General features: G+C 43.8%; 1 protein-coding gene across 1 annotated transcript in view; it reads left to right on the top strand.

Annotated features, from left to right (window-relative positions):
* The first annotated feature begins 5,265 nt into the window (after positions 1-5,265).
* The window catches only part of Dh31 (diuretic hormone class 2), a 72,655-nt gene continuing 57,562 nt past the window's right edge, over positions 5,266-20,358 (top strand). The window contains exon 1 of the mRNA XM_071588272.1: positions 5,266-5,523. The gene's annotated coding sequence lies outside the window, so the exon portion shown is untranslated. The remainder of the gene's footprint in view (positions 5,524-20,358) is intronic.

Genomic DNA, 20,358 nt, shown 5'->3' with positions numbered 1-20,358 from the left:
GCGTGGGCGCGCACCGCCATCACCAGCACCACCCCCTCGCGCGTCATCGCCGCCGTCCTCCGGGGACCAGCCGCCCACCCACCGCTGCCCCCGGGGGTGGCGGTAATGAGGAATGGAAGGGGGCGGGGCATACAACTTCCACCACGAAAGAACATTTTCCATTGGGCATGAGACCCGACCAATGGGAGCGGGGACCGTGACGCGGATGACGCACCCTTCACTTGTCTCTCTCGCGCGCGCGCATGGCGACCCCCGGCACGGCGATGACGAAAGAGGACGCCTCCCCCCCCCCCCCATCCTCCCCCGAACACCCCATGCCGCCGCCAGTGAGGCCTCTTCGGTGAGACATTCAGGAGGGGTTTGGGGGAGAGCTAATTCCTAATTGGGAGGAGTGCTCTGGTGCTTTATCGGTGCACGATGATGATACCAAACCTCTTGGCTTGATCAAAGGAAGAGGCAAAACTGAAAGAGATCAGCCAATCAGAATGTGTACAATTATTAAATAAATTTTCAAAGCTGCATACTAGATCTAAATACTTTCAATGGCGGCGCAGAGAAATTGGGAAAACAATGTGGTATTACAGGGTTGAGAGTTTATCCTATGAATTCGATTTTTTTCAATTTCCCAATGATGTACTCGTAATTCTTAATCTTCTCCTGTATTTTAAAAAAGACTAAAATGTAAATATATTTTTAATACATGATTTTGGGTAGTTACATGATTTGCTGACTATTATTTTATCATACTCTATTTTTATACATAATATGATATTATATATATATCATATATATATATATATATATATATATATATATATATATATATTTATGTATTGAAATTAATTGAACGCGATACTCAAAAATTCATTGAGACATGAAACATATTTTGGGTTGTTAAAAGTTTCTCAGAAAAAAATACTAAACCATTTTGATTTTATCTTTACTAATCATATGTTTATAATTGGATATGTTAATTTATGTTCCAGAATTTTAAATTTAATAAAAAATTAATTTTTAGATAAGATTAAAATGTTCATTATAAAAAAATAATTCATTGCTTTGAACAGACTTTAATGCTTTTTAGACTGGCAAAAAAGTTAGGAAAGTATTTATGGAAGATAAAAAGTTTTGGCAGCGGAAAGTGTCAAAATTTGAGAAATTACTATCAGTTGCGGGAAATAGATCACTATTACTCTAAATGTGACTAATGAAGTCGAAGTAAAATAACAGAAATCGGAGAGATTTGAAATCAAAGAAATATATAAAAGATATTTGATAATTAAGCATAGTAATTTAAATTATTAATTCGTCGAAGTGGTTTTAACAGTCATAAATTGCCCAAGTTGTGAAATAAAATGGAAATATTGTTCCGTTTTAAAATGACGCTTCAAGTAACGACCGCTGTTCTTTGAATGCTCCTACTTCGTAAATCAAGTTTCGGTCGTTAAAATACTAGCAACTCTATGACCTTCCCCATCATTCTCCATTCATAGCAGTTCCAAATAATTATTCGTGGTCAAAGTCGCCTTACTTTCTCTCATTTCTCTGCAATGGGAGTAAATTAATGGTTAAATGGCTATTCTTTTTTGATATTTTTCTCAACTTGGTCTAGTTATTCTCCTGATGGTGCAACATTTTAGCTTTTTCTCCTTTTTGCAGGATTTTCGAGAGTCTCTTCAAGCTGATTTTCGCCTTTTAAATGCGGTTGGTCAATTTTTTTCATGGGTGACTGCAGCTATTAAATTTTCGCAGGTATAGTACCTGTCATGCCATCTACAAACGTAGTATGATAATCCCTTCCACTCCGCGTCGTCGGTATAGCGAGGGGGTCACAAAGACTTGCTTGCGCGAGTCATAATTTTCACCAGTATCTTGGAATTTGGTTTCACCCAGCATTATGCATTGGGCATTCAACAGGTTGCCTCCAACTCCCCCATCTGTCGTCCGAATGATTAAACAATCCGTATTCTGGATGCATATGCGTCAGTCACATTTTTGTCCCACGCTGTTATCGATATTTCAAATCCTTACATTCTTTTCTAAGTCCTTCGGCAGCTTCCGCTATCTTTACTATCTTTGATCGATCCAATGAGACTTCAAACCCTTTCACATAAGCTCTCCTAAGAATACATGGTTTTTTGTAAAAAGTATCGGGAAAATTTTCGGAAAAGTATGTTTACAGGGTCCGCACAATAAATATCGGGACTGGTTCCAGAAATCAAATTTTATTGCTGTCATCATTACAATTACTAAATAATCTTCAAAATACATTCCCCCTGCATCGATGCACTTAGTTCGACGCGTCTGCCACCCGTCAAAAGCCCGCTGCGAGTCGGTTTCCGGAATACTGTTGAGAGCCTTTGTCGTCGCCGCTTGAACCGGCTCGATGGAGTCGAACTGATATCCTTTGAGTTAGCATTTGAGGTAATAACGTTTTCGAGAAAATCTTCTTCTTCCTAGACGCAGTCCAAACTTTCTTGCGAAATTTCCACCCGCGACAGTTTCTGTTCCTCGCTCAAGATTTTCGGCACCAGCTTCGCGCACACTCTCCTCATCACAAGATCTTCTGTTGCAATGGTGTGGACGATTGCGACTGAAAGGCCGGTCTCCTCACTGATAAAGGTGAGGGTTAAACGCCTGTCAGAGTCCAAAACATTTTCCACTTTGGCCACCTGAGCATCGGTTCGAGCGATCGTCGGGCGTCCGACGCGGTGCTCGTCTTCGACGAGTTCCCGGCCTAGCTTAAACATTTTGTGCTACTCAAAAACTCTTGTATTTCAATGTATTTGCCCTGTATTTCAGATATTGCTGCAATGAGCCTCAAAATCTTTCGAAGTATATCCCTTAAGCGTGGACACACTTTTGCTAGGGGCTTTTACTTGATTTGAAAGCTCCCTGGTGGGCGGATTCCAGAAGGTCTTCAAGGGCACGCGTAAAAGCTTTGACTGCACTTTGTGGTATCAACCGTGGTTGTGTCATTTGTGGGAGGATTTCCCTTTTGGGAATAGAAAATAGTCTGCTAGTTCCAATTTGGGACTGCAACGAGATGGTTGGGGAATCGTCGCGATAACGTCTTTGAAGGTCTTTGCAAGCAGACCCTCGACTCCGTCCGTTTAGACCTCTGAGGCGCGATTAGTCCATATCTTTAGTATCGCCAAATTTTCAATGATGTAAATAGCGTGTGCAGTGTCATCTCATCAATGTCAATACGATATCTGCGATAATGCGCAGACCTAACCGTCGGTACGAATGCAGCACTTCACACACATGCCAGGAAAAATTGTTACCGATGCTTTTTATACAAACCTTGTATTTTCTAATTAGTTTTCCCTTCTGTGTCCGAACTGCTTTTCTTCATCTCCTTGACTGCGCTGACGGATTTCCCTATCGATTTGTCATCGGCCTCCTCACCCTTCCTTATCAACCTCTCGCTCTTGTCTCCATTGCGTCTTACTTGAGGGAGGAGCCCGGAGACAACGGAGACTTTGAGGGAGACGGGAACGTGGTGTACTTGCCCTCGACCACTTCCGCCAACAGTGCTGACTCCAAAACCCACATCCTGCAATCTCGTTCATAATTGCGGCAGTTGATATTGGACCCACTTTCTTGCCCAGCATACTTTACGCTGAAGTCTGTTACCGATTACCAGACGTGCAACTCAGTTTGATTCGAGGAGCTATTGTCCCCTTTGAGGAATATAAGGAAACAGTATTTCGAGCGCGGAAACATTCAAAGTTTGCATAAAAAGCATTGGTAAAAAGTTTTCCTGATGTTTACGGTTAAGTCTGTCCATGATCGCAGATCGTCTTTGCACTGATAAGATGACAGTGCACATACCATTTTTAGAGGAAATATGGCGATGCGAAATATCCGCGTTCCACTGACCAGGGAGCCTTCGAATCGTGGAAAGGCTGCTGGCAAAAATGTGTCGGCGCTCAAGGAATGTACTTTGAAGAATTCTGAGGCATTTGAGGAGCAAATTCTGAAACAAATCTACAGGGTTCGTCCGGAAAATAAGTGTACTGAGCTCAGGAAAAAAAATTTATTACACTTTTACATATCTTAAGCTAATATTCCTCAAAATAGGACCCTTGTGAGTCGATACACTTGTTCCAGCGGCGTTCCCATTCCTGGAACGCTCCCGCGAAGGCATCATCGGGAACCTCTCGAAGACTCGTCGTCGACCTCTTCTCTGCCCTCCACGAACATCTTGTGCCACCGAAAGATCATGTTTCTGGACATGGCTGACTCCCCGTAAGCCTGGTTAATCATACCGACAGTTTCGGTAGACGATTTCCCAAGCTTTACCGCACATTTGATGGAATAACGCTGCTTCGGCATCGCGTTCCGTGACGTGGGTCGAGTGTGGAGGTTCACGTTAACAGAGCTCCTCACTACACCACAGCTCAGAGCCGACTGCCTTTTTCAGCGTCGCTTGCCAACATACCCCCCTCCAATCGCAGCCCGTCAGAGCGGTGCTGGGCGCGCCTGGAGCGGCGCGCCCAGCCCAGGAGTCAGTACACTTATTTTCCGGACGATCCCTGTATTTCCCCGAAACTTTTCCCGATACTTTTTATATGAAGCATGAATTGGACACCAGCTGGCGATGGAATTCATCGACATCTGGTGGCTGCAGGCCCGCGCCGAAACCCCTGCTCCCCACGGGGTCCCATCGTCCTACAATTGATACGCGACGTCGGGATGCGAGCAAGTTTGAAGCCTGCTCATTCGTGCCCTGACCTACATTCGTGCACCAACCTTTCACAAAATAATGCAGAGGTTTTAATGTTCAATTTCAGTGCTCTGTAGACTGCAGGTCGAAGCTAGGAGCGGTGTGGGTGGGGGCTGGTGGAGCTGCCGTCCTCCGCCCACCGCTCGTCACACCTACCCCAGCCGCCCCCCGCGTGGCGCCCAATGTAACCAGAGGACTTCGTTCTGATCATCCCCCTCCCAATCACACACCTCCCCACCAACTCCCAAGGGGTCCCGCCCTCCCCCTAGGGACCATCACCCTTACACCCACCCCCTACCGCCCACGGCCGCACCGGGAGAAGCGTGGAAGGGGGCGCTGCGCCCCACAGCACCTCCTGGCCGCACGCACCCACTCCGCGACTCCCGCCGCCGCACGCCCCCCTCTCCTCACGGCACGCACACGCCCAACCAACGCCTCCGTCAACCCCCCCACCCACCCCACCCCTCCCCGGCAGCGGCGGCGCTATAAAAGGAGGCGCCGTGGCCCGGCGTCCCGTCACACTGCAACAGGTCGCCGCCTCATCTCCAGCTCCCCTCTCTCTCTCTCTCCTCTCGCCGGCGAGCACTCCCTCCGAGCGGAGGACAAGAGGAAGCGGCAACGCGTCACTCGACAGACCAGCACCCCAAGCCTCCCTCTCTCTCCATCCTCCCCAGCCGCCTCCGCCGCCCTCTCCCGTCTCTCTGCCACCTCCACACCGCCTGACCGCCCCCTTCCAATTGGCCGACCGACACCCAGGAGACGGCAACCGCACACCACCACTCCTATTCACTGTGAGTACTCCTTCCTTACATCTAATTCACATTTGCTCTCTTTTCCTCTTTATATTTATTGTGTCCGAGCCATGATAGAGCAATTGCATATGTACATGTATATCGAGAGCGCGGTAAATCGACGAATAGCGGGCCGGGTCAGAGGCGTGAATGAAAGCGAATGCGATGCCCAAAAGCTCACGACTTATTTCCTTTTCATTTGGATTCGACTCGCAGGCTCCTTCCATCTCGAAGGCTCTTCTCGCGTCAGAGCACGAGGTACGACCTCGCTTCAATTTGCGTCGCTTCGGCGTTCGATTCATTCTGAGATAAAAGGAGCCGTCGAGTGTGAAACCTCAAAAAGGTCGCAAAAACAAGAGGAGAAACAGTTTTCCTTGCCTATCAGCGAATGACTTTGATAGAGAGTAACGGCCGCGGGACATCTTACGCTTCTTTGAATATGTCAAGGAGAAATAGCTTTCATCGTAATCAGCGTAGAAGCGGTAACATACAACTAAGATGTAATAAAAAGATAAATGGCCTGTTTTATCTGGAAAAGTAAAGTTATGGGAGTTAACCTTAACGCTAGGTAATTTGCAGTAAAATTCAAACTGCGAAAAATATTATTTTAGGGTCAGATTAGGCAAAGCAATTCTAATATTAAGGGATACGTTGACTCTTTAAGAGAAGGCGATCGAAATGTTAGCCGCTTTGCGATTCCGGAAAAACAGTTAAAGTTTTTCTCGTCAACACCTGTGTTTATTATTAAAGTACTAATTGAAGTAAACTAAAACAACCTACCACTGTGGAATCATCTGGCAAAACACACGGATGGTCAGCTAGATTTATTAATGGACTTATAATATTATTCAATTGAAATTGGAGGAAATCGAGGCAAAATTATTAGCGCCCTTGAGGAAGGCTGAGGAGTTTTTGTACTCTTGGAACTGAATTTAGACCGTGCGAATCTTTTAACCGAGGGGTAAATATTTGTAAAACATGGTCCCAGGGAAGAATTTAACCATTTTTTATGTCCTGATTGCTGGGAGCGGTGACTCAGAGCGAGAACAGCGTGAGCGTAGTTTTGAACTTGATCGTAATCTCGGGGCACTTCCGTCTTCAAAAGCCCCGCATACCACGGAAGAGAGAGACAATCAATGAGAAATACTTGGAGCCTGGGATAATCTGCAACAATTTAAGACGGTGCTATAAGTATGTGAGCAAGCCATCTGAGGAAACGGTTAAATGGTAGAAAACGGCTAAACCTGGAAACTTAAGAATATACAGAAAAAATAGACCAAAATTGAGATGGGCTTATCTGTACGCGTTATTATTTTGTTAACAAATTATTTAGATTCAGATGCATGCTAAGAAATCAAGAAAGAAGTAATTTTCTACCAAATGTATTTATTTTCTAGAAAGAGAAATGCAAGGGATAGCTTTCATGCGTCTGCGTTCGTACAATCACAGTAAATTCAGTCTAAAAGTCTGAGGGAAACGAATTTCGACGGTAAAATCAACCATTGGCTTGACGTTTGAAAGTAAAATGTACTCTTGTGTTTGTGGGGAAATTTTGCAAATTTTTATGTAAGTTTTTGCTATCCTTTAGAAGGGATTCAATACGAAGGAATACTCATTTTGCTTCAAATTTATCCTGTTTTGTGTTAAAGAATTAGTTCATAATTTAAAGGCCTTTGGGTGAGCGTATGTACGAGAGAGTGGCTCCATCAGCGGTTTCAGGAGTAGTATTAAATGTATGCATCCAATGGCAGTGCGGTCAACTGCTGCAGATCCAGGAAAAAAGAGCGGAGGTCGAATAAAGGAATCAGAATCAGTTGCCCTCACTGATGCTGGTTTTCGGATGTTCTGGTGTGTCCATGGAATTTGGTCTGGTGGAAACTAGATTGAAGAGAAGGTGGATGAACAATTACGATGTTAGAAACGAAAAAAGATTGAGAAATAACTGCTTACTCATGTTAACTTTCACATCTCTATCGCCTTTCAAGGTTCGCGAGCGTTAATTGTGTCCTCCTCTACGTCCTATCAAACTCTATGTTTTATGATTTGGATTTATGATTTCACAATGTCTATCCACGGACGGTTTCGTATCTGTTTGCCGCGAGTGGCCCATCCGCCAATTTTGAAGTTCCTGGCGTTAAAGTCTCCACCTCAGCAATTGTGATTCAGGGCAGCAAACGGCCTTCTATGGAAACTCCTATAAATAGGAGAGTAGAGTTTAGAGGAAAAAATATGTGCCGTTTGATACACGCTATTATTTGTGTGTTATAAAGCCATTCGTATTGGTTATTTAAACAAGAGCAAATAACATTGACGCAAAATACTTGAAGTTGTACATGTATATCATCCGATTAAATTACAAAACACGATAGACACTCGGAGATTCACATAGGTACGACTAATTTCAAATGGAATGAGTGCGATTTAATTACTTGAAATAAATGGCGATATACATGGAATCCCGTAATGTGACTTAAAATGCGTTCAGTTTGAGGCTTGGTATCTAAATGCTGTGTGCACCGCGAAACGCACAGCTCTTCGTTATCACGGTGCATTCGGCGGCGCATTTGTTTCTTGAGCTCTGAAGGAGGGAAAATTTCTCAATTTGGTGTGAAATATCCTATTTAAGGAAGGCATTTTGCAAGTGGTTTGCTCCAGAACCCGATTTTTCTCCGACTTTACTGCCTTTTAGACTATCACAGTTAACAAGGATGTGGCAGGAGTTATTCTATTTCACAAATCCCGAGGATCTTATACAAATATTCAGAAAATACTGCGAAAGAAAACAGAATTTGAGAATGACAGCGTCCGTATAAACACTTAATTTCTACTCGGGATGATGGAAATTCAATATTTCTGCAATCAGATATTAGAACCCCAGGAAGAAGGAAGGAAGGAAATCGATAAAATTTCGCGTGAAAATAGGATAAAAGAGTTGGTTATGGGTAGCTTTAAATCGATTACTTGCGCAAAAATAAAGCTAAAATTTGACGACAGATTCGAGCACATTGTAATAATTTTACCAGCACGTAAAAATGACACATTTCACTGCGGGGGTAGCTAAGAATGTAAAGGATAATTATCTTAAATTGAAAATTGTATTAAAAAATCATCGGTGATATTTCGTGTTATGAATTAGACTAATAGTTTTAAGCTATTAGGCTTTCGTTTTCAATCAGTGTACAATTACGAAGCCTTTGAATCAATCATGATGGACTGAGCCGTTAAAAGAATATGAAGGAGCGTGTATTTGCCTAGGTGTCAAAAAGAAACTTCGTGGTTTGTGTAAAAAGTATTGTGGTAAGTTCCGCAAAAAATAGATTCATTCCATACATACATTGTAATAATGCGTCATAATTCTACATCCCTTGAGCGTGGAGACACTTTTGCCCTTGCGCCTTTTCCACGACTCGAAGGTTCCCTGGTAGGCAGATTCCGGAAGGTCCTTAAGGGTACGCGTGCAAGCTTCTTTGACGTCACTTAGGGCCCCATGGTGTTGGTGTCTTTTGAGGGAGGATTTCATTTCTGGGAATAGGAAATAGACTACTGGTGCTAAGTGCAGAAGTTCTTCGTAAGCAGACACTTGAATCTGCTCTTGGTCGTCCGTCCAAAGACCTTCGAGAAGAGTTAAGCGCAGATATTTCGCATTTCCAATTTTTCAGTGATACTGAAGGGTATTGCTATCTTATCAATGCCAATATGATATCTAAGATCTAACGCATACTTAATTACATTCTATGCAGAATTCAGCTCCTCACGCACGTGTCAGGGAAAAACTCTTACCGATAATGTTCATATAAATCTTGTAAGCGTACTCATATTTCAACTAAGCCATCGTGCCACAAAACGATCACACTACGAAGCACAAAAAGTAACAAGAAATAAGAATCAGAAATTGATAAGAAAGAAATGAATTTATTGAAATTATATACGCGTAACTTTCTCTGGAAAACTTAAGACAATCTCTTGCGTATCTACGATTCTCAAATGGGAATATGACACTACAAATGAATTCGACAAATCTGTTTTACAATATTTTTTTAGCGAAAGTGAAATCCAGAATTCTTTCAACTGGTTAACGAGCGAGAGCACGTCAAATGGGTACTCAAAAAGTTCATTATATGAGAAAAATATTCTCCATAATTAAAAATATCCCATTCTCTTATGAATGCCAAATCACGAAAAGCATTTATCAGTATATCAAAGCAGGAAGCAGGTTTCACGGCATTTCACGTTTAGTAAGCCGCGAATGATCACGCAGTCCGTCAGGAATAATCTCGCTCCTCTTCGTGCAATACCAGAGGTTGAAATTAATTTGAATGTCGGCATTTTCGGCGTGATTTTTCATGTTTGTCCGTCTGGTGATTTACCACCAGGAATACCAGGGAGCACTCGAAATCATTGAAGTCGATGCGGAAGCAGTTACAATGTACTGTAAGAGGGGCATTGCATTCTCGCGGTGCATCCTGGAACTAAATCATCCGTGGTGAGTGGATCAGAAGTATGGTTGGTGGGGGGGGGGGGTTTCCTCCCTCTCGGTGCAAAGTATCGGGTCAATCGATTCCCCTGACCCCTGGAGAGCGGTGATTAGGAAAAGTGTGTCTTTTTCCCCCGCTCCAAGTCCGTCTCCCGCGCGCACAGCCTCAGGACAGCCTCTCGGTCAAAAGTCAAAATATTATCGCACGGCAACAAAAATCTCATCATTTTGATTTACAAACAATTTATGATTAAGTTTTAGCCCAATTTATATGCTTAACATTTTATCACCCAAAATCCAAGACTTTAAATAAACCAGAACTTAGTAGGAAATCACAAAAAGCAGGTGTAAAAGAGATTTAAACTTGCTCTATCCTTGAACAAATACGTGGACACCTCACGGTATGGTACAAGATTGGCCAACTACCTTTCATTGAATTTCTTAGTATTGGTCCACTACCCTTCGTTTTACTGTATTCAACCAAAAAATAAAGTTAACTCAGATGGGAGAAATTAAAGCTCACCTCAGACCAAGACTTGAAATGCACGCATTTGGGGGTAAGGTTCCTGAGACACTTGTAATTTCCTGCAACGTTCTCCTACTACCGGATTGATTTTGGATAGGATCGTCAAAGGGTCTGGGGCCCAGGAGGTAAATATTATAACATATTTAATAAGTCGTCCGGCCAATGTCGCGAGTGGGAAACCTCAGCCACGAGTTCACAAAACGCATATAAACTCGACGCGTTCCTGATAGTAACCACGAGATCTTCATCACACATTCATTTTCTCATGATTAAATCTGATGGCCACTTTTATCTTGAAAACGTTTACAGTATAACAAAAAGCTATTCAGAAAATCAAATACCACTTTATCTCACTCGGCTATTTTTATGTAAATAAAGAATTTTACGAGAGAGAAATTCGTCTATTCACACGTTTTTTCTCTTTAATTTATGTTTTTAACTTTTCTTTCCTCTTTAATTTAACGAGTAGCAACAAAGCTAGACAAAAAAATTACTCCTTTTACTCAGAATTAAATTATTTTGTTGTTTATTCAATTTTACTCTGAAATACGTATCATTTTTTCTGTATCGATGTAAACTGTTAAATGTAATGAAGACTTTAAGACAATGCGGAATGTGCTCGTGTGTTCGATTTCGAGTCAAATTGAATACGCGGAAATAGTCAAATATCCCAAACCTGACCTCCGAGATGGAGATTGCAGCTGACTCTAGCCTATGAGTAGTAGTGCGGGAACGTTTTGTCAAAGGCAAGAGCAAGAAATGTACAAATATTCCAAAAGCATATGATGAATTCGAGACCGCTAGGGAAGATGAGGGGTACCGAGCGATTAATTCTTACACTCTCCGTTGATAAGAAGCGGCGCTCAATCAAATGAAGCAGATGGATTTCATTCATTTGACGGGGAAATAAAAACGCAAAAGAAACAATGTGGCCGGTCCACGGCGATTTTCGGACTCCCTGCCTCTCTTCTGACGTCACGAGTGAGAGGGGCGACCGATGGGGGGGAGGGGGGGTTTCCCGATGATCATGAGAGGGAACGAGATTTCTTAGATCCGCTGATCTGTCAGACATGACCTCAGCGCTGCGTTGCGAATAGCGAATGACTCCCTTCCGCGAAATTTATAGGAAAAAAATTGAAATTTACAGCAAATGAAAATTCAGACCTATAGGGGTTGAAGATTATTGAAAATGTTAGTGATGTGTTGCATGCCGGGTACCAACATCTAGCAGGCAAATGGCAGTGTGGTATGCGGTACGAGAAGGGCCTCTTAAAGTAAAAGGCAGAATAAAAGGTTTTAGGGAATTTGAGGTGAAAAAAGACTGAATTTCCAAAAAAAAATATGTCACATGGATTCAAAGATCAAATTGGAGGGAATTTTGGGTTCTGATGGTTTTTCAGATTCCGCTGATATTTCACCCCTTCGAGCGATAGCACAAGGTACAGTCGCATGATGCTCTGCTACATTTGTGGCAACGAACAGTTGTCCTGACGATTAATGGGGTGAAATTCATCTTCGACAACACGAGATATATGAACAAGATGAGAAAGCAGAAAGTCATAATAAGATCTGGTGCTTTCACGGCGTATTTGCTTGATGAAGTTATCTCGGGTCTTCCACCGGGTCAGGGGTTCCATGCTGGCCGAAGTTTCGATGCCCGACTCATGCATTGTCCACAGGGTAGATGAGGGATCTACCCTGAGGACGATGCACGAATCGAGAATCGAAACGTCGGCCAATATGGAACCCCTGACCCGGTGGAAGACCCGAGAAAACTTCATCAAGCAGAAAGTCATAGTTTGTTATAAAGGCACAGCAAGGGAGAATTCAGGGCACCGGTGAAAGAAGAGTGCATTTACTCAAGAGTATTACAAAGTATATTTAGTATGCTCCTTCTGCCTCTTCATCTGCCAATAGAAGGACAAGAAATATATGGGAAGAATGAGAGCTTCAATCCAAGCTAAGTGGTTGCAATAAACCTACAGGTATCTTCACTATATCCTTGATGTGGGGCTATCCTACTTTCATGATATTCTCCTTTGTAAATTCAGGCATTAAGAAAACCAAAATTATTTTCTAGGCTTGGAAACTGACCCGAAAAGATTGAAAATATAAAGATTTCTTTCGATGGAAACTTTTAGAGACCACTGGCACCCTTCAACTGAACGAAGTTCATTGAGAAGTTTATTATGTCCTCTATTTCATTATCTATTTCTTACCTTCTCTGCAAATTTAGTTTATATTAGTTATAGCGTCTCATGCGTACTGCTTTTGGTAGGTAGTTCCGCGGAGAAAATTTAATAACCTCCAACTTCAATTGCTTCCCATTGATAGTTCTATAGTTAGATGACCCACTTCACCGGGCCAGTTCATGAACCCATGAACTTATCCCGAAACAAATTGGTGATGGCGGAAACGATCCGATATTAATGTTTACTTCGCGATCGACGTTTCAGCTTGGGGATCTCTCGACGCAAGGACATATATGAAACTGAAGACACGTGGGCGCTCATGCATTCAGACAAGGAGGAGATGGGACCCAGGGGAGGGAGGGGGAGGAGATAAACCACGGGGTTGTGATCAAATCATTAATTAACGCGATGAAATTATTAATCACAGCTCTGAGTATGAAATGTATCTCTCTCTGGGTGCTGGGTCCGGAAACAAGACATAAAGAGATGAAACTCGAGCGTCTTATGCGCCACAGCGGGGATCTTTCGTGACTCTTTACGTGGAGTTCGAAGAAACTAGCTCGTAAGTAGTTTAGTCTAGTAAGTGACTTTGGGCACTCGAAACTGCTCCCAATCTGTATTAATGACCATCGCTCCGTCTCACGGGACTGCGTAGCGGAAAGGCCAGGCGGAGTGAATCACGGCGCGATCCGACCGTCGCCTTTGAAACTTCCAAGGCGCCCGGACTTCATTCCGCCCACGCCTTTCATCCCAAATGCGCCGACGTAAAGCGTCAAAACTTGATGCTCCGCCTGGTGGGACATCAGCCCAAAAGGTTTGCGGGCGCCAATATCACGGACTTTGTGAATGCATATTTGCTGGCGAGTCGATCCGGACTCCATTTCATCATCCCAACACGCCTGAGGATTCTGCGGCCGAAAGAGCAATACGCACGCCTCTCGTGGCAGACGAATGAACGACCGTACTTCGATGAGTCCTTTAAATTTTCAATTCAAGTCCACATACGCGAGTGACCGATTGACATGTGGCTTCAAACTCGAGTAAGAGAGCTGGAGGTCTGTGTTTAATGAATCGACACAAGCTAAGGTCTCTGATATTTCGAAAAAATAATTCGCCGCGCTTTCCGTGAAATGTCGATTATAAAGAAGGCAATAAGATCATTAAAACGGTGACCAACATTGCATGTGTGCTATTACAGCCTCCAGTTACGTCCTCTCTCTCGTTTAAGCTCTTTGGGAAAGTAAATAATTCTATCGGAGAATTATTAAACACATAAGATCATAGGTTGAATATTAAAAAGCTAACTTCGTGCAGTGTAAGCATTAAATCTATATAGGTTTTAATTTTCACTTCAGCTCTTCTAGCTACACTCTGGTTTCAGAAAAAAAAGACAACTATGCCTATAGTAAAAAGATATTATACATATCCGGATTCGGAAATGTTGTAACGCAGAATGACCACCGTTAACTAAATATAGTATGCGATTTAGTAATTAGAAGGCGTAGTTTAAATGTTGGAAGGGCGAAAGAAATATTTGCCGAAGAGCAAATTTATTTGCGTCACTATAGTAACATGAACACCCGACACACAGTACAGTGGTGTTATGGAATGGATTCAACTGAAAATACAGCAGACCTGCAAGGGTGCTACGAATTACCCTTCCTTAACTTTAGAAAAAGGGGAAGTTCAAAGTATAAAAATATTCAAGAGGCTAGGACGCATCGATTATTCATTTACGTATTAATTGGCACCTTGAAAGATAGTGAAAAAATTTCCAGATTCTCACAGCTACTCTCCTATTCATTACATACTTACTTTCAAATGTTTCATACATATCCATTTATCTATATGGTTTCCGCCATAAAAAAACACTTTTAGCTGTCGAATACGAAGATATTCGGATGTCTAAGAACCGGAGGAGAAGGCCCAAATTGAAAAGAAAAGTTAAAACTACGTTTTAGTCGTATGCACTGCCCAGTAATCCACGCATTAACTTTTATTCTCCTCTGATACGAAATGAAAGGCGTAAATTCTACTTCTGATTCCACAGGTTGAAGGTCAATCTCTTTGAATTAAAACGATTGGAGGCTCTTCTGCTACAAAATGAGGACATGTGCATATAAATGTTCTCTAAGGAACAGACACAAGACGCTGACGTCTCCAATCGTCGTCGCCAGATCGGGTCATCAATCCGCTCAAATTGGTTTGAGCACCAACAAGCAGCCCTCCAATCCATATCATGTCTCTCCATTATTCCTTCCCAGTTACTCACGCTCCCATTTTCCATCATTTATTGCCGTGGTTCATCCTTGGACTTTCTCCTTATCTCTCCCTTTCTTTCTAATTCCTCCCATTATTACTTTCAACAAAACTAACGAGCCTCGTGATACGCGTTCGATTAGTTTCTCACCTCTCCTCGTGCGTCTTCCCAGAGTGTACTCCTTCTTCCAAGGACTCCTTCACTTGCATTTTTACTGTGTACGTTTGTTTAATTTTTATAATTATATTGTAGCACCGCGTGTCCATAGACTCCAATATTATTCACTAAACTCCTATCGGCAAATGCCCCAAAGCAGTAAAAAGGTAGACTCCACTTGAAAGTTGTAATAAATAGCTCGGAAGTCTACCGCCTAATGTCTATGGAGGCACTAATAACTATTTATGGGGGTTTATGCCGATTAAGAGTCTACTTCGCGATTCCCTTCCTTTTTCGACGGTTAGAAGGATGTTTTGATTTTCTTAAGATACCAAAGACACATCAGGGAAGTGCCATAATATTATTTACCGACAAAAATAATTGCTGACATAACCTTAAACTATAAATTTGAAAGTGCCATGTTCTACACGAAGCGTCACCGGGAAAGGAGTAATTCAATAAACTATATAATTAATCAAAATTTACATTTAAATTAATGTACAAACGCATTGCAATTTTGCATATCCATTAAATCCAACAATAAGTACAACACACACCACATCCACAGATTTCCCCATCGAACTGAGCCAAATCGTTCTCACCAAAAATGCTTTCCAATTCAACGACAAAATATATATACAAATAAAAGGCACTGCAATGGGCACGCGTATGGCTCCTGCATACGCCAATCTTTTTATGGGTAAACTAGAACATGACTTTCTGCAACGAAAAACCCTCAAACCACTCTTCTGGGCCCGCCATATCGATGATATTTTCCTCCTTTGGCCCCACGGACGCGAAACTTTATCCTCTTTTATTTCCTCTCTCAACTCCTCCTCCTCAGTATCTTTCACTTCTTCTATATCAGACTCGAATATCGCTTTCCTAGATATCGACATTCACCTCCAAAACAATACGTTTTACACCTCAGTCCACATTAAACCAACTAATAAGCAACAGTATCTTCATTTCGACAGCTGCAATCCACCTCACACAAAGCGCTCCATCACATTCTCACTCTCAGTCCGTGGCTTCCGTCTCTACAACAACACCCCCTCCCAACAGATATACTTGGACCAGATACATGACTCTCTCAGAAAATGTGGATACCCTGAAAAACTACTTAACAGTAAAATCCTCGAACCGTGAACCCAATACTCTACCCTCCCCAAACCAAACCGCCCAAAAGGCCCCAATCTTATCACCACTTTCTTACCCGGAACACACACAATTAAACATTTAATTCGTGACCTCTTCCCAATTATTAACAACACTCAGTCCACATCACTTTTATTCCCACATTGTCCCTCTATTTCCTTTAAACGCCCGTCGAACTTGCGAGACATCTTCAAGTCCACAAAACCAACTGCGAGCACCCCCGTCTCTCCCCCACCCCTATCCGCACCATGCAACCGCCCACGCTGCAAATGCTGTCACCTTCTAAGACCCTCCCCCTCACTCAGTACCAACTCCCAAGCGGTCGCAACCTGTACCTCAAAAATATTATATATCGCCTTTCCTGTAACTTCTGCCCTGCCTTCTACGTAGACGAATGCACGACCAGACTTTCCCTCCGCATGAATAACCACCGATATTCCACCAAATCTCCCACCTTCCTTAATTATCCCATCCCTAATCATACTGCTTCCCACAATCAATCTTTTGATGACTGCTTCTACGTTTCGGTGATTGAAATCCTTCCCAAATCTGCCAGTATAATAGAGGTGAGAACCTGCGAGATGGCGCATATTTGGGTGGCCCAGTCATTTAAACCGCCCGGGCTGAACCAAGCCCACTGAATGCATCATATGGCTGCCTACATATCCCCTCCCACGCCCTTGTTCATTTCCTATTGGTCCCTTACCTCTCCTTCCCCCACCTCTCCCCCGCACATGTCCTCTCCGCTCTTCCCAGAGAACGCCATTCTGAAGACGACGGCCGAGCCGTCGTAACGTCAAAACAACATACTATATTACGAGTGTCTTTTCTTTTTGTCTCTATGTCTAAAAATCTACATCTGTGTTAAAAAAAAAATTATATATATATATATATGTGTGTTTTATCTATATATGCGTGCGTGCGTGTGCGTGTGGGGGGTCGCGGTAGTCCAGGGGTAGAGCGTTGGACTGCTGACCGGAGGGTCCCGGGTTCGATTACCGGGCAAGGCACTTGCAGCTTCACCCAAGCTATGTGATTTTTCTGGTACCAGATCTTCCTGGGAAACCATAACCGGCACAGAGAAAGGAACTGGCCCCCCCTTCCCTGATGTGTGAATTTCACACGCCGTATAGGGCTTAATACTGGGTGAACTCTACTACTCCCCTATCAAACCGACTTTGGGGTTGATTACTGTGTTTATGATTTTTATGGTTTATATATATATATATATATATATATATATATATATATATATATATATATATATATATATATATATACACAAATATTTAAAAAACAGATTTAGATTTTTAGAATATAGAAACACAAAGAAAGGACACTCACAATTTGTTATTTGACGTTTCGACAGCACGGCTGTCGTCTTCAGAATCAGATTCTGAAGAATTGTTTCTATATTCTAAAAATCTAAATCTGTTTTTTAAATATTCGTGCGTCGCCGAAGAGCGTTCCATTTCGAAGATACTATATATATATATATATATATATATATATATATATATATATATATATGTATATATATGTGTGTGTGTGTGTGTGTGTTTATGGCATAAAGGAGGTCAAAGGGCCATATTACAATACGAATTACTCTAATGAGTGAACTGATTGAAGAAAAAAATGCGAACATAAAGCTGGGTCGGCATATAAGTTTTCTAATTGAATAAAAATATAACTGTGACCAGAGTAGATTGTAGGTTGAGTTTCATTCAATGCGACGAAGTGAATTTCTCGTGGGATTCGGTGAACTCTATGGCCTCTCAAACGCTCAAAATCCCCTCCCCTCCCACTCGCACAATGATTGCACGTAAGACCCTAGAAGCCCGCCTCGCATTCAATTTTTAATTAAACCCCAATATCAAGAGAGAGAGAGAGAGATTCCCGGTGGCTTCCGATAGTTCCGCTGGCGTCGGTAGTGTCTTCTCCTGTGCGGTCCCTAATTGCCTTCTTAAATGCAAATTGCCGGCCCTCAAGTGAGGGGTTGTGCCCGTTACCCTTGCCCCCTCCTACCCTACGGAGACGCGAGGGTCGCGGAGGGGGGGAGAAGGAGCGCCAGTAACGAGGAAATAATCCGGCCGCCCGCGCTTCGACGAGGGCGCACGGTGGTGACCTCTGCGGGGGCACACGGGAAACGTAAACCACGCACCTCCATTCCCGACGGCAATCCCTGCCATCGGCTGATGTCGAACCCTCTCCTTCCCCCTGCCATCCCTCCCTCCCGGTGGTCCCTCCCCTCCCCCACGACAGAAGACCTCAAAAAATGTCCCTTAAAAAATAAAAAAAATCTTTCCTCCCGTCGCCCTTCCACGGATCTCTCCACTCTATCGGCCTATTAGTTTACCCGACATCGTGTTACGCTGACCCCCAACCCCACCCTTCAGGCACTTCTAATCCTCTTCTTTCTACCTTCCTCCGAGCCTTGAGAAAGAGAAATCACGCCTAAGGCGCGCACCACGCCCGTCGGCTACCCTCCTTACGCCCGCTTCTCTCTCTCTCCGGTGGCGCCCCGGGGATTCTGGTTCCCGGGGTGCAGAACTTAGCCCGCGTTTATAAGCGTTCCCTTGATCAGATCCACTCGAGAGTTGTCTCCGAGGGCGGAGCACTAAGGAGGCATTAACGAAGATCATAACGGGCACGTTATGCTCGGCGCACGTAAATTCTCTCTCCCCATCCCACGACACGGATCCGACAAATCCGTCGCGTATTGCGCGCGCCGTACTTATTTACCCAATCTATCCGAATCGCTGTTTTATGGCACGTGCACGTGGGTCGCAATTTCATTAAAACAAATCACGTAGTCAAGTCGTTTCGCCGCTTTCGGGGGCCGCGCAAGAAAAAGTGGAAGGGGGAGAGGCGGAGGGAAAAGGTATCGAGGAGATTATCAGTTTATTTTTTTTTTAAAAAGAACACGTCGTATGTCATTATCCTTCCCGCGCCATCATCTCGCATAGCCACTGCCCCCCCCCCCTTTGCAGACGAGAAGGGGGACGCTACCCCCCCCCTTGACTTAAAAGACACCCCCCCACTGGATTAGACGCGGTCGTTCCACCCCCCTTTCGAACAAATCCAAATCCAATCGAGACCCTTATGCACACCCACGTCTGGTCTGCTCTCACTCTCCCTGGTTGGGTGGGGGAACCGACCACTCTTTACCAGAACCACCCAGTTTCTCCGCCAATCCTTCAACGCACGCACGCACACGCTCGCTCGACGGGTCACGGTGCAAGGAGACTCCAATAGGCACCCGCCAGAGCCCAATCCGCAGATTGATTGCATGGGATCACCTCTCCACGTCCGCACGGCTACACAGTTCTTCTCTTCGACCACCCCGTCAACGTCTTGCTCTCCACATCCGACCCTCAACTCCCGATTATTATTCCCAAGGCTCTTCCCGTGCCCACTCGCCCTCCCGCCCCGGAGAGGCGGCCCGCGGTGCGCCCCGCGTCACGCCGCCTCCTTTGTGTCCTTGTCACCCTTCTTCCTATCACCACTCGCCTTTGGACGTCTTCCTCAGTTCTCCCTCTCCTCAGCCGATCTAACAATGTCCACCGCAGGGAAGATTTCTACAGCCACCTTACACGAGGTTTGCACACAAAGTGTAGGCAACAAATTTTTCCTGATGTTTTCGCCTTCCTTCCTTTTCAAGTTCTGTCCCCTGTCGCATGGAAAGGCATCGGGAAATTCAAATCGACAAAATGGGGATGCCCCAGCATCGTCGGGATTGTATCTCGTACAAACCAACTGTTTGACCGGAAAAGAGATGAGAGAGCGTCGCACTAACGGTACGAGCATCATCGCGGATGGAGACTCGATTAAGGCACGGTGAATCTAATCATCAACATATGACGCGCAATGATACACACATGATTTGCATAAAAAGTATCGGGAAACGTTTCGGAATAATATATATATATATATATACTTCAGCTATTGCCATAATGCCTCAAAATTCTTCAAAGTAGTACACCCCTTGAGCGTCGACACACTTTAGCCCTTGCGGCTTGTCCACAACTCGAAGGTTCCCTAGTTGGCGGATTTTGGAACGCCCTTAAAG

The sequence above is a fragment of the Hetaerina americana genome, unplaced genomic scaffold, assembly GCF_022747635.1.
Source record: "Hetaerina americana unplaced genomic scaffold, ioHetAmer1.1.p SCAF_3, whole genome shotgun sequence".
NCBI lineage: Eukaryota > Metazoa > Arthropoda > Insecta > Odonata > Calopterygidae > Hetaerina > Hetaerina americana.
Note: the sequence above shows the minus strand (reverse complement) of the source record. Positions and strands in the feature narration are given on the sequence as shown.